This window comes from Daktulosphaira vitifoliae, unplaced genomic scaffold (assembly GCF_025091365.1).
Source record: "Daktulosphaira vitifoliae isolate Bord-2020 unplaced genomic scaffold, ASM2509136v1 Scaffold_5, whole genome shotgun sequence".
In the NCBI taxonomy this organism is placed as follows: domain Eukaryota; kingdom Metazoa; phylum Arthropoda; class Insecta; order Hemiptera; family Phylloxeridae; genus Daktulosphaira; species Daktulosphaira vitifoliae.
The window spans coordinates 13,195,195-13,210,807 of record NW_026099576.1 but is presented as its reverse complement, the minus strand read 5'-3'; the positions used below and the strand labels follow the sequence as shown (position 1 = coordinate 13,210,807).

At 23.9% G+C, this 15,613-nt stretch overlaps 2 protein-coding genes across 3 annotated transcripts in view; one reads left to right on the top strand and one right to left on the bottom strand.

The window, feature by feature from the left end:
• The window catches only part of LOC126908192 (bifunctional endo-1,4-beta-xylanase XylA-like), a gene marked incomplete at its 5' end in the record, with an annotated part of 256,907 nt that extends 248,150 nt beyond the window's left edge, over positions 1-8,757 (top strand). The window contains one exon of the mRNA XM_050690104.1: positions 8,459-8,757. The remainder of the gene's footprint in view (positions 1-8,458) is intronic.
• LOC126908633 (aldo-keto reductase family 1 member A1-like) overlaps positions 1-15,613 on the bottom strand; it is an 83,758-nt gene that overhangs the window by 12,340 nt on the left and 55,805 nt on the right. The window lies entirely within an intron of this gene.

Below are 15,613 nucleotides of genomic sequence, written 5' to 3'. Positions count from 1 at the left end.
TCTGCAAAACTGATTACAAACCAATTTGTGGATCTGATGGTGATAAAATAAACTTAAGTTTTGGCAACAAATGTGTACTGGATAAATATAACTGTGAACACGAAACAAGTAAGTGTTTAACTTAGTATGATAGGATTTATTAAATAAAAATAACAATTATAGTTATATAAAAAAAACCTTAAGTAAAATTTAATGTGAGGCGTTCATCTAATAAAATCATTTTTTTCTATTTATTGTTTAATATATCTTTTTCTATCAATTATATTTTCAACGGTTTTGTATTATTACCATAAAAGTTTAAAAGAGAAATGTTTGGCACGATAGTTCAGTAATTTTTCCCGCAAATTAAAATAGGTACTTAATAAGCAATTTTAATTCTTTGTATTGTTAACATAAAATTTCTCTATTTTTAAATGTTATATTTCCAAAAATTTTATCTTAAATGAATTGTTAAATCATTTAAGTAACCCAAACATCTCTTTTATTAAAAAGCACGTATTTTATATTCTTGTACAGTATGAAAAATAAGTTTTTATAGTTTTCTATAGAATTCATAAATAATTATCCATTCGGATGATACTAACTGAAATAAGAGTTTTTATTGTGCAATTTTAATACATAACAATCAAGTATATTTTATAAACAAAGAAAATGGTCGTATGTGAAACTATGGATTTTACCAAGTGCCTCTTGACTTCGGGGTCACGTGACTTAATCTTATAAGTTAGTGAGTTGTAAGGGAAGGATATATAATTATAATAAAATTAATCAACACAGGAAATTAGAACATAAAATCATCAATTTCCTATACATTATTCAAGGTTATTTACATGATCACCCATCTGGTAAAACTCAGGGGCAACATAAACATAATTTATTAACAGTCACCAAACATAATTTTAAAGTATTCTACATGAAAAAAAAAAATTATTAAAATAAAAAGTACTTTTTTCTTGAATTATACATTTCAAAAGTAATACGACCACTATAAAAAACACATGTAAATAATTATTTTATCATAAATAATTCGAGCGGGAAATATCAATTGACTCTTTAGTAGGTAATAGTTATATAAATTATATAAAAATGTGTTTTTAATCTATAAACATGATTTTTTAAACACCGTGCAGTATTAATCATAATACAATAATACTTAATAAAAGGCGAGGATATTTATTATAATTTTCTAATAGATAAAAATAAATTTTAAGAGTTAACAACCACGTAGTCAGTATATATTTTTCAGGATAATAATATATAGTTCCTATATTTAATACATATATAAAATCTATATACTGTAAATAAATATTATTTTTATTTATTCTTATCGTGCAAATTAAATAAAATGTTAAAAATAATTTGCGTTCGTTCCATTAGCGTAATATTTAAGCACAAAAAATTTTGAATATATTTCATGTTTGCTTTTTCACTAAAGGTTGAGATCCTTTTAATTTATTTCTTTGAGTAGAATGCACGAGTTATCTAACAAAATAAACTTCAGTAGCCGATGCGCGAAAAATAAATTAAAATTATTTATATTTTATATTTAAAACTTTCTTAAAACCTTAACATCGAAGTTTAGATTTATCATAAGAAATTTTGCTAAATTTTCGCTTCACGCTTATTAGAACTGTATCATAATTTATATTTTATTAAAATGATCATTAGGGCTTGTTCAAAAGTAAAAATACATCATACATACTTTTCGCAGTTATAACTGCTAAGAGTCATTTATTATAATATATAACATTGAAAATGGACCAAAATGTTTAATGGGGTCTTATTAATTTTACCGAAAAAAAAATAAAATAGTAAAATAAATAGTGTTTTGTTAGTCATAAATAATAATTCACCTTCCATATTGTTTTAAAGTATTTCAATAAATAAAAAACCTTAATGTTATGAGCAAAGATCACATTATGTGTTAATTAAGGTGATATTTTTTACTTTAACCACTCGATTTCTCTTAAAAGAATTGTGATTATTTTTCTAACTATTCATTACTCTTTATAGAGATGCAAATTTATTATATAAATTAAGTAATTTTGTTTAAATATAATCATAATTTGTAGCTTATATTAAATATAATAATGTAATTAAGAAAAAGACTGTTTGATAACTTCTTAAGTGAAGAGCCAAAAGTTGTTATCAACCAGTCGTTTTTTAATTAGATTGTTTTATAGATACGCTACTAAAGTATAAATGTTGCTATTAAAAAAATAAGTTTACACACTTATAATGAATAAGGAATGGACATAAAAATTACTAAATAATTGATAAATTAAGAAATACATGAATCTAAAAATATTTAGAAAAGTATTCTCAATGTTTTTATAATTTTTGGAAAAATCGAGTGGATAGCGTTAAAAAAATCATTCTGTTTACGCCTCATTTCCAAGTAATACAATGAGCTCAAGTTGCATAAACATTACACTTTAATAACTTAAGTTATTTTTATAATAAACATTAACGCAACATTATCTTAAGCCTACATTTAGTTTCTATAATTTAAATATTTAAATTGTTTTTATGTAAATAAAAATCTAATAAACACTATTTGTGTAATCGTNGTTTTTATAGTTTTCTATAGAATTCATAAATAATTATCCATTCGGATGATACTAACTGAAATAAGAGTTTTTATTGTGCAATTTTAATACATAACAATCAAGTATATTTTATAAACAAAGGAAATGGTCGTATGTGAAACTATGGATTTTACCAAGTGCCTCTTGACTTCGGGGTCACGTGACTCAATCTTATAAGTTAGTGAGTTGTAAGGGAAGGATATATAATTATAATAAAATTAATCAACACAGGAAATTAGAACATAAAATCATCAATTTCCTATACATTATTCAAGGTTATTTACATGATCACCCATCTGGTAAAACTCAGGGGCAACATAAACATAATTTATTAACAGTCACCAAACATAATTTTAAAGTATTCTACATGAAAAAAAAAAATTATTAAAATAAAAAGTACTTTTTTCTTGAATTATACATTTCAAAAGTAATACGACCACTATAAAAAACACATGTAAATAATTATTTTATCATAAATAATTCGAGCGGGAAATATCAATTGACTCTTTAGTAGGTAATAGTTATATAAATTATATAAAAATGTGTTTTTAATCTATAAACATGATTTTTTAAACACCGTGCAGTATTAATCATAATACAATAATACTTAATAAAAGGCGAGGATATTTATTATAATTTTCTAATAGATAAAAATAAATTTTAAGAGTTAACAACCACGTAGTCAGTATATATTTTTCAGGATAATAATATATAGTTCCTATATTTAATACATATATAAAATCTATATACTGTAAATAAATATTATTTTTATTTATTCTTATCGTGCAAATTAAATAAAATGTTAAAAATAATTTGCGTTCGTTCCATTAGCGTAATATTTAAGCACAAAAATTTTTGAATATATTTCATGTTTGCTTTTTCACTAAAGGTTGAGATCCTTTTAATTTATTTCTTTGAGTAGAATGCACGAGTTATCTAACAAAATAAACTTCAGTAGCCGATGCGCGAAAAATAAATTAAAATTATTTATATTTTATATTTAAAACTTTCTTAAAACCTTAACATCGAAGTTTAGATTTATCATAAGAAATTTTGCTAAATTTTCGCTTCACGCTTATTAGAACTGTATCATAATTTATATTTTATTAAAATGATCATTAGGGCTTGTTCAAAAGTAAAAATACATCATACATACTTTTCGCAGTTATAACTGCTAAGAGTCATTTATTATAATATATAACATTGAAAATGGACCAAAATGTTTAATGGGGTCTTATTAATTTTACCGAAAAAAAAATAAAATAGTAAAATAAATAGTGTTTTGTTAGTCATAAATAATAATTCACCTTCCATATTGTTTTAAAGTATTTCAATAAATAAAAAACCTTAATGTTATGAGCAAAGATCACATTATGTGTTAATTAAGGTGATATTTTTTACTTTAACCACTCGATTTCTCTTAAAAGAATTGTGATTATTTTTCTAACTATTCATTACTCTTTATAGAGATGCAAATTTATTATATAAATTAAGTAATTTTGTTTAAATATAATCATAATTTGTAGCTTATATTAAATATAATAATGTAATTAAGAAAAAGACTGTTTGATAACTTCTTAAGTGAAGAGCCAAAAGTTGTTATCAACCAGTCGTTTTTTAATTAGATTGTTTTATAGATACGCTACTAAAGTATAAATGTTGCTATTAAAAAAATAAGTTTACACGCTTATAATGAATAATGAATGGACATAAAAATTACTAAATAATTGATAAATTAAGAAATACATGAATCTAAAAATATTTAGAAAAGTATTCTCAATGTTTTTATAATTTTTGGAAAAATCGAGTGGATAGCGTTAAAAAAATCATTCTGTTTACGCCTCATTTCCAAGTAATACAATGAGCTCAAGTTGCATAAACATTACACTTTAATAACTTAAGTTATTTTTATAATAAACATTAACGCAACATTATCTTAAGCCTACATTTAGTTTCTATAATTTAAATATTTAAATTGTTTTTATGTAAATAAAAATCTAATAAACACTATTTGTGTAATCGTAAATTTTCAAACTTTGGTTGTTGTTATTGTATCATTCTTACTAAAAATGTCTCCAAGTTTATTTTTCGTTCGCACTAATTTTTTTTTTTTGGATGTTGTTTTGTAAGTTATAGTTCAGATTAATTAAATGAGTTTAGTTTACAACTCTAGCCTCTTTAATAGAAAGTTTTGACTTCCTATCAAACGTCATGTCTCTAAAGAATTACATTGTGCCCGTATTCGATAGTTATAAGAAATATAAATACGTAAATTTGTGTTATTCTATTATTAGCAAATTACCCATTGTTATTACAAACTTTTCTTATCGAATGATGTCTTATCGTTGTATTGATATTAATGGGCATCAAATAATTTTGAAATACTTTATATTATTAGGAGACATATATCACTTAATGAAACATTTTTTAACACTATAAGTCCATATTCCAATTAAAAAATAAGATGAATATGGCCAATTTTCTGATTATTATGGAAATTAATAATGAATATATCACCTGAGTTCTTAAGTATACGGTGACTAATTACACAGTACAACAGCCATTTTCTTATTTACAATTTTTGTATGAATTTTATAAGAAAATTCGATGCCGATTTCGAACCTGACTTCAGATTTTTCTATCATTTAGTTATATAAATATTATTTACAATTTTTATTAAAAAAAAAAAATCTTGGAGCTCGTTAAAAAATATGAAAACTGGGCCCTAATATATCCGATAATTCGGGCCTGTCACTATATGATTCAAAATCAAAATATTTAGTTTTAAAATAATCATAAAAAAAAAAAAAATTATTGTGAATTAAATTTATATTTGATCACTCATAATATCAGCTGGTCACTATATTTTAGTTTCATTATAATACACATAGAAGGTCTATAATTTCTAGTATGTTCATTTATAAGTCTATCGTTAATTGATCTTTAAGCCGAAGAATATTTGAGACACTCAGCTAAGCCAATTAACACACACCACTTTTTTGTAATAATAGCATGGTTGGATTAAATAAATGATTATTTAAAATGAAAATTATTAATTTAAAACTAAAAAATGTTTGACTCAAAAAACCATAAAAAAAATTACTAAAAACTCATTGATAAGTATTTCAGGAACAACTTCACCATTATCAACACATACTGATATGTTAGCATTGATAATAGAAATATTGTTCCTGAAATACGTATCCACATACTTTTTAATAATTTTTTTTTATGTTTTAAATGAATAATTTTAATTTTAAATATTATTAGCTACAATTTATTAATTTTTATTTCATAAATAAGTAATTACTTTTGAAATAAAAAGTTTTTAAAAAAATATTGAGTTAATCGGCTTAGCTTTTGAACACCTCATTTGTATGAAATTAGCATTTCAATCTAAATTTTGTTTTAATTAGAAAGTGCTTTTTATAGGATATGAAACCACATTACTTAACCATTTACTTAACCACATTTTGTCTTAAATATAAAATATTTTAAATAAATGTACATATATTGCATATTTGTATAAATGAGAGTAGAAAAAAATGTACTTTGTATAATTAAAAAGAATATACCTAAGTATAGTGTATGTAATGTACTTGAATAAAATATGCATCGCATAAGAATTAAAATAATAGAATTTAATTTTAATTATGAGGATAAAACATTGATTGATTTTTAGTTTTTTCATTACAATACAAGGGATAGACAGCTTTTTAAAATATCCAATGCAGCGTCTATGGTTTCCGAGTAGCATCCCTTGGCATCAGGCTTGATCTATAAATATATTTTACAACTTAAATTCATAATGGTTATATATAATGAATAATGCACCCGATGAGCTCAACCTATAATGGCCGCATGACCTTTTTAAGTCATCAAACACCTATTTAATCAAAAAATTTTAATTAAACCTCACATCAACCCGTTTAATATATATACATATCACTTACACAGCAACTTTTTTTTTTATTAAGACCTATTTCATGAGTTTTATGCATTTTAATAAACTAATCGTTTCCAAATATTTTTTTTTTTTTTTGAAAACGGTATGTAATCAAATATTATCTATCGATTTTTATTCGCAGTAAATAATAATTTTAACTAATTTTTGTTTTCTTTACTAACTTCTATCGCATTTTAAACAATTAATATTTTTATTTCATCATTTTATATTCTATATTAACTGTTGATAGTATGATTAATAAGTTGATCGTTCAAATTACGTACTTAATTCTATTCTCATTAGCCACCAAATAAATAAGATTCAATAAATTAGTCCGATTTGTATTTGTCAAACGGTTAAAAAACCAATTTTTTCAAAATAAAATTAAACAGTTCTAAACTATTTATCAACCGAATATAAATCTCGCACAACCGAACCAAAATACGTATATAATTTGTCTTTCCATACCTCCGCGAATATTAATATATTTGTTACACAAAGGATAAATGAGTTAATATTAATATTGGCGGTTTCCCACATTTTAATAAAATTATTATTATACGATACGTTTAAACATTCTCAGAGAATAGAATCATTTATAAATGACTAACAAACTAGTTAGATGTTATATTGATAAATAAAAGCTCTTTGTCTGCGTTTACAAACACAATATAATATACAAAATTTATTAAAAATTCTCTAATTATCATTTTAAACATACATATAATATATTTGAAACTTTGAACCAAATTACAAGAGCATTTATGAAGCAGTACCTAATTTTCATAATTATTCCATTAAAATTTCGCATATAAAATCATTGGAACACACTTAAAAACACAGTAAGATTAAAGAAAATGAAGGTTCGGCAAATTTAGCTGTAGTTATTAATGACTAGTATGGAAATAATTACATTTGCTAACTCTTGATAAAACTGACCAACTAAAAGTGTGTGGTAGGTGTACTTGTGGTAGGGTCTTCTGAAGTAATTTTAGCTAATACCTTTCATAAGGCAATACATTTTACAGTTTACTTGTATATAAACAACGCTTTAAACATGATTTAATACATTTACATAAATAGTGTTAAAATCTATGTGGCTACTAACTTAATTTAATGTACACTATACAAGTTGTAATAGTTTTAAGTACTCGGCGTACATTTATTTAAATATTTAATACTAAATTACATCCATCTAATTTTAATAGGTCAAATTCATTAAAAACTATAGGACTTTAAACTTAATTATAAATGTAATTTGTTACAATTAAAAATTAACGAATTTCGACGGTGGAAAAAATATTTAGATTTTTAACAAAAGATTAAAGAATATAAAATATTGAGAATACTAAAACTCATTAAGCTTTAATCATGGTTGATTTACGCCATCTTCAATCTTTTAATTTAAACCACAATTCATTAAAATTAAACTACCTATAATAACATAAAATTTGAAGTAAATATAATTTGATTCGCAAAATTATATTCAAATAATTTTAAAACTTAATAGTTTAAAAATGAAAATAAATAACTATTTGATTTGATGTATTTGTTTTTATAAATATTTATTTATTAATCACATTTCAAAAACTATATACATTAATAGTTTTAGATAAATCATCACAAGTTTAATTAAAAATTTACTGACATTAATATATATATATATATATATATATAAAAAATTGAACATTTTTATTAAAATCATTTTACAGATCAATTCTAATATTTAATACTTTATTCATTATATTTTATATCATTTGTTTCTTACTTTATACATGTTTATAAGCCAAGGTAAATATAGAGGAAGATAGCTATATTGTATAAAATGAATATTATTTTAGTCTTTAAAAACTGTAATATTAATTTATTGCCTCTTGGTCAGTAATTTATGATTTTTTAATAAAATATTGATTTATTTTTATAGAATTGACGGTCAAATTAAATGGCGAATGCCCAAACAGTAAAGGAATCCGTTTGGCTTAACAACACAAAATAAATACGTCATTTGAAAACCTGATGCAAATACTTTAACATGCACAACGACTGACGCAGATCAATTCCAAGAAGTCTTATTTGAATGAAAATATTTTTATATTATCCTTATATATAGTTCATTTAATTTAAATTAAAATTATAATGCACATAACACTCAACATCACATGTGGACACTACTTTCATAATCATTATCATGAATAAATATATTTAAAATTTTAACGAATGTAACTTAATTTTTAATTATTTTTCTAAGATTTTGATACACTTTATCCATTGCTTTATACGTCATATATTACATTTTTTAACTTGCATTTGTATATTTACACTCTACATACAAAATAAAAGTGTAAACATTTACCTAAACTAGTAATATATATATATAAGTCTACAATTATTTTATAACAATTACTGCTTAGTGTTTACCAACAAATTTCCAACTAATTTGACTTAGGTAAAAAAAAGAAAAAATCACTTTGTATTAGAAAAACCATTAACAGTTTAAACGCCCAGGGTACATACCATTTAATAAAAATTAATATTAAAAGTAAAATTTCTATTAAAATTAATGCATTCATTTATGTCTTTTAATTTTCAGCTTCGATGCGAAACTGAGAAGGTATTTGTGTCTGTTGCCACTTTTTCTCAGCTCTCACTGACCGATTTTTTTCAATGATACTTTAAAAGATCACAAATTGTATCTACTCGAAAATGTAAAAGCTATTTATAAAAAAAAAAGTACCACAAAATATTCTCTAGATCAAAACTTATAAAAGATGTTACCCCTTTATCCCCCCTTTACAAATGCCAATGTATAAACTAATATATAAACCACCCCCACTGTCTATGCTAACTGAATCCGCAACTCAGATAAGCATTGGCATAACAATAAATAAAATAAGTAATATAATTAATAAATGGCTCTACTTTATGCAAAAACAGATGAACGGTGAATCGAATAAAAATTATTTCAAGAACAACATTGATTGCAATTGTTTTACCATCGTATTATCAAAATAAAAATAGGAGTTTCTATTTAAAAAATTTATGTTTAGGGTTTTTACTCCGAAGAGGTGAAAAAATGATTTAACATTTTAATAATTTTTTATTAGATATTTTTCATATTATGTTTATTAAAAAGTTTATTAAACAAAAAAAATTCCTATTCACAAAAAAAATTTAATAGATTCCAAGAAAATGAGTGTCTTGTTCATAATGAATCACTTTGTATTTAATTATACGTAAATTTTGCTGTTTACATTTTTTGCATCTATAATTAAATACTACAGTTTACTTAAAATTTATTTTTATTTAACGTAAACTATGTTAAAGTACGCACACATTTACAATAATTAACTTAAATAAATTATCTGGCGACCGGAAACAGTTCATCCTACAAATTAAAAATTCAACCTTGTAGGTACCATTATTCATTTAAGCCATTCAATGTAATAAACTATTGTTGAAGATGACTCTGTAGTTTATTAATGTACATTAGTAAGTAAAACAACGTTCAAACAAGAAATGAATTGTTAATTATTTAAGAATGTAAGAAAACTGTGAAGTATTTTAGCACAAAATTTTTTACACTTATCATTTTACTAAAAAAGTAATATGATGAAAATTTATTTTTATATTAAAAATGTTATTAAAAATATTCGAGTAATAATATTTCAGTTCAAAAATCATCATAAATGATATATCTATCAACAAAAATCATAACATAATCCAAGATTTTCATTTCTCTTATTATTTCTCCAAAATTAATAAAAGTTACTTAATATTTTTGACAGATAAATATCATTAATTGAGTTGTAATATTTTCCTCTAGAGACTTGCGAAAATTAATTTATAATTAAATAATACACTAGTAGAATATTGGTTTATTTTGTTTCGCCGATAATATTATTTTTTCAAGTTTTGCTCTATTTTTTCCGTTATAAAAGTCATATATTAAAAATAATCAAAATGAATTGTGAATATTTAACTTATGTTATACATAATAATAAAACATTATACATAGTAAAAAAAAAACCACCGTGTTCAATTATTCGACAAAAATAATATACTTAAAGTATATCTATGAATTTGTCTTATATCCGTATACTTAAAAAAATGAGCACGCAACTAGTTTACTACTATACATGTCTTATAGTGACATGTGACTCCATTAAATACAATTCGATGTTATTTTTTTTTAGAGTAGAGAATAGCTTCAAGTTACCTAGTAGTATAATACGTGAAACGAAAAGGTACATAATTAGGATAATATACAACATTTTTATCTTTCAAAGATAAAGAACGAATAACAAAGTAATATTAACTGTTAGTTGAATAGTATTTTAAGTATGACAATTTTTACGATCCCTAAGTTATTTTATCCATTTGAACGACTACTGATATTCAAAAAGTTTTCCATCGAATTTATTGTCGTGTAGTTTTTTAGTTTTTAATTAATATTTTTAATATAATTTTAATTTTAAGTACTATTTGCCTTAGAGTTTTTATTTTCGTTTTTATATTATCATTTTAGTAAGTATACTTTGTTTTATTTTATTATTATCATGAGTTTAACAAATTATAAAAATATAAAGAATTTGCCATATTCAGAAAGTCTCCAAATGCATTTAAAATGCTAATAAGTTATAATATTATTTCCAATGTAAAATAAAATATAATTATAATTAGCCCAGAATTATAAGAGTGTGTAAATTTTGAAATCGATTAAACAGGTCCCAAGTTTGAACAACTTTGTTGTATAAGATACTTTTTGGAAAAATTATTTCAATATAACAATATTGAAATATTTTTCTTTTTAGGAGGGATGAACTCTACAACATACATAAATTCGGTAGCAACACATTACTAAGTTTTCAAATCAATTAATACAAATTTTTGCTGGATGATGGTGTTTAGAATAACTTAACAAAAATTTTTTTAAAAACACACAATCTGGATTCTAATAATATTTTTGTAAATTGGATATTTCATTCTAGTCGGGATTAAAAAAGGTTAATAGCCCTGATCTTTGAAATTCTTTGTCAAAGTATAGGATGAAATATGAAGCTTGAATGACACATATAATACTTTTAGTATCATAAATTTTGCCTCATTTAATTTTAAACCCAAGGCCACACAATAACTTAATATAAACTTGACTGTAAACAATTTTACTAAAAAAATAAATGAGTATAAACTATCAATAATAATATAAATATAATAAAGTTAAAATTTTGAGTTTCTCTCTCTCGAAAAAAAATGTTTAAATGTATAAAACATTCAAATAGTTTTGTTCTTGATTACTTTATTCTTAAAAATATTTGTTAAACAAAGTAATTTCTAAAATTACAATAAATGAGATAATTTGAATAATGTTACATTTTGAAAATTTCTGATCTTGTATTGCTAAAATTACGAAGTTTTGATAGAGATATTTCAACTTTTGATTTTGATATAGTTATAGATAAGAGTTTTAAGTAAAAAAAAATGTAGACCGTAGGCTGTGTATTTTCAGGTACTCGACTTAACTTACATATAAAGTGCGTTTCACAAAGTTGGAAATTGGATTTTCTAGTTTTTTCTAACAGTGACACAAAGTCACATTGCGAAGAAAATGGAGATCCACACTTTAATACAAAATAATATTAGAATCGCCTATCGGAAAGAGAATGCAAATCTGTATTTTTTCTTTATTGGCTATCGCTCTAGATTAGGATAACAAAATCTATGGCTAACTAATATTTTTTTTATTAATTATTTTACATATATATACATATAAATGACTGTATGTCTGTCTCTCCTTTATACATTACTACATGATTAATACAATCGTCATAAAACTTTCAGAAGTTTTTAAGTATATTTCCACGAAAGTTTCTGATATAGTTCATATATCATACAATAAGTGGCATATCGCATTTACGCGTGGCAGGTAAACTAAAAATAATTAATTTTTCAGAATAATAACCAGAAGTCTGGTCATTTATTCAATCTTATGTTTTACTATTTTATTTTGAAAAAACATTATATATTTTAAAGATATGATAATAGATAGCACAACCATTCTACTTTCAACAATATTAAGGACTTTTTTCTATGGAATTTTGATTCTGATTCCAATTGCTTCAGATCTTATTTTAACATATAGTACGTAACATAAGCTTTAATTTGATATATGATTAAAAAACGCATTATTTCCGGAACATTTTCAAAAGTTAAGCCGAAAAAATTAATATTTGTAGAAAATTTGCTATTTATATTCTCCCCTGAGAGTAGTTAAAGTGTTAGAATTTCAAAAAAATAATATCATATCTATGATTTCTATATAAAATAAAATGATTTTGATTTGTTCATTTTTGAAAAGTTATGGCAATTTTAAGAAAAAAAGTGAAAAAAATATCAAAATTTACTGATTTTAAAGATCGTAATTTGTTGGGAATTTGCGTCTTCCACTATATACGATTTGTGATCATCTGACGTATCATTGAAAAAAATTGGTCCAGTGAATGCTTAGATAAAGTATCGAAATAAAAAAAAAATCGTAGTAAAATTAATACCTTCTCAATTCGCATTGAAGCTAAAATATATCTAAATATCTAAAAAACATTTAAAATATGACAATCAATTACCAACTTAATTTAATTATATTATATATTTATTATACTATGAGTTCTACAGCCATTCTCTGCTCTACTTTCTTATCTACCACCCAACACTCTGAACCATACATCATAGTTGGCCTCACTACAGTCTTGTAGAATTTACCTTGCAGCCTCATTGGAATTCTTTTATCGCATAAAACGCCAGACGCTTCTCTCCACTTCAACCACCTGCACTTAATTCTGTGTCTTACATCCTCGTCAATACCACCTCCCTTTTGCACAACTAACCCTAAATACTTAAAACTCTCCACCTCTCCAATTACGTCCTCGTCTATTGTCACTGACCTCCTCATTTCAACTACCTCGTGTTCTCCTTTGTCAAACTCGTTCTCTATATACTCTGTCTTACTTCTACTTATTTTTAAACCCTTTTCTTCAAGGGCTGATCTCCATACCTCTATCCTTTGATTAATTTCCTCCATATGTTCTCCTGTTAACACTATATCGTCAGCAAACAACATGCAACCACGTCACCTCTTCTTGTATTTCTCAATAATTTCATCCATCACTATAGAGAACAAGTAAGGGCTTAAAGCAAAACCTTAGTGCACTCCTACTCTTACCCGAAAACCTTCCATTACTCCTCCTACGTTTTTTACCTGGGTACAAGTGCCATCATACATATCTTTTATTATATTAATGTGCCAATTCGGGACTCTTTTTCTCATTAATGCCTACTTAAAACCTCTCTCGATACTCTATCATACGCTTTCTCTAAATCTATAAATACCATTAAGAGCTTTTTCTTCTTTTTCCTAAACTTCTATTTGTTACCTCACACAAAATACTGGCTCCATTGTTGACCTACCAGGCATAAATCCAAACAGGTTTTTAGATACCGATAGTTAAATAGTTAAAGAAGATAGTAAAAAATATATATTACTGTAAAAAAATAAAGTAGACATTCTTCTAAAGTATAAGGGATGAATAAATTAAGTAATTAAATAGTGATTAAGTAAAAATCAAGAAAATATGAAACTAAAAAATACTATAAATAATTTTCTTGACATAATTTATTATTTTAAGAGAAATCAAGTGACTAGTGTTAAAAAAAGAATCTCACTCCGATACCTAATTATTTTGATTTTTAAATTAAATAATTTGATATGACTACAAAAGATGTAGACATGGATTATCGTTTTTATAAACGATTTTTTAAGAAAATTTACCAAAAAGCATATATACTCAGAATCAGTAAAAATCGATTGTTTTTATAAAATGAATAAACGATTTTAAATTCGGATAATTTTTCGAAAGATTCTCTCGATCATATCCATCACTAAATATAATAAATACGTATATCTAATAAAAATTTATTTGTACTGTTGTAAATGTTTTAATAATACAAATCATAATAAAATGAAGGTTTGGATTAAAATATTATTGCTGCCTTATGTTTAAATAAAAAAAAAAATTAAGGATATTATAAAAAAAAAAAACTATTACTCATTCTCTTTAAAACGCCATTGCAAATCATCACGGTCCCAACTACTACTCTCTCTGTAATGTTGATATATGTTAACCGTTTTGCTGAAAAAAAAAGTTTAAATTAATTAAAAATGTATACAGGTTAATGTTAATAAACAAATATTCACTTACAAATTTGTAATTGATTTTTTGGTCTTTCGTTAAATTGTCCTTTGACGTTCTAACCCAACTGAGGGTAGTGTTGTAGTAACCTGATAGCTAGAAACTAGTTTTCTATGATATTATCAATAGATCCCTACTCAAAGTGTTTAGCGTCGTCGAAAATACGTTGATAATCTATTTATAAGCTTGTTGCTTTTATCATCAAACATAACAGGATATAGTTAAAGGCTATTTATTTATATTATTAGCTATTTTGTAATATAGCTATTTCAATTACTTTTATAGAGTATTCATAAAATTATACATCTACAAATCGCTTTCAGTTTAAATTTTATTTATTAATAANATCTACAAATCGCTTTCAGTTTAAATTTTATTTATTAATAAGTAAAAAGAGGATGATTTCATAATGTAAAAAAGTTCCTCGTTTACATATATTAGTTTTTATTTATTTAATAAAATATTAATATTTTAATCGTGTCCAATATTTATTATCTATGCATAATAATTATTATTGACCTCTAAAAAAAATTCTAAAAGACTCGGTATACTTTTTATTAACATCATTCAGTGAACACTGTTAAATGCAAAAGTATGGTGATTAAAAAAATCTGATAGTACTGGGTCAATAAAGTAGTTTTTACTTTAAAAATTTCAGAAGACTTTGTTAAATGTAGTAACGTACAAAAGTCCCGAATACAATTTTAGCTGAACATAGTAAAAAACAATCTTTTTCTTATTGTTACTTTTATCACAAAAAATTTTTGTTATTTCAATTTTGTGTAAGTTGGGTCAAATTATTAATGCGTTATTTGATAGAGTACATACATATATAT